The 736-nt window shown below is 45.7% G+C and overlaps 1 pseudogene; it reads right to left on the bottom strand.

Annotated features, from left to right (window-relative positions):
* Nucleotides 1-627: 627 nt before the first annotated feature.
* On the bottom strand, nucleotides 628-736 carry LOC133571347 (5S ribosomal RNA; annotated as a pseudogene).

Here is a 736-nt window from a genome sequence, read left to right as displayed (position 1 = left end):
CAGATCTCGCGAGAGAAACAATTAACCAGCGCTTTTCCAGATCTCGCGAGAGAAACAAGTACAAACCAGCTCTTTTCCAGATCTCGCGAGAGAAACGATTAACCAGCTCTTTTCCTGATCTCGCGAGAGAAACAAGTACAAACCAGCTCTTTTCCAGATCTCGCGAGAGAAACAAGTAACCAGCTCTTTCCCCTCCAACCCCAGTACAACTATTTCAACATCCATCCATCCATCCATTTCCTACCGCTTATTCCCTTTTGGGGTCGCGGGGGGCGCTGGAGCCTATCTCAGCTTTAAATGATAAGTTGCGTGATCAGAGCGAGACGAGTCGTGGCTCCTCAGCTTCATGCAGGACGGAGTGGTAGGAGGCGTGGGCGAGGTTGACTGACTGCAAAAGACCACACCATTATTTTTAAATCAATCTAAATATTGCTCTAGTTGGTATTTATGTTTTAAATCCTGTTGTAAAGGTTTGTACCTTCAACTGTAGTTGTAAATATTAAGTGGAATTGTATTATAATAACCGAATATATTCCCTTATTTTGGAATAGTTGCAATTAAAGCAATACATGAATCACAACAGCTGTAGTCTCAGCACTTTGTAGCGCCCTCTGGCGTGAGTGTAAAAGCTTACAGCACCTGGTATTCCCAGGCGGTCTCCCATCCAAGTACTAACCAGGCCCGACCCTGCTTAGCTTCCGAGATCGGGCGTGTTCAGGGTAGTATGGCCGTAAGG

Source organism: Nerophis lumbriciformis, linkage group LG28 (genome assembly GCF_033978685.3).
Source record: "Nerophis lumbriciformis linkage group LG28, RoL_Nlum_v2.1, whole genome shotgun sequence".
Lineage (NCBI taxonomy): Eukaryota > Metazoa > Chordata > Actinopteri > Syngnathiformes > Syngnathidae > Nerophis > Nerophis lumbriciformis.
The sequence above is the reverse complement of the archived record's forward strand: the minus strand, read 5'-3'. Positions and strand labels throughout refer to the sequence as shown.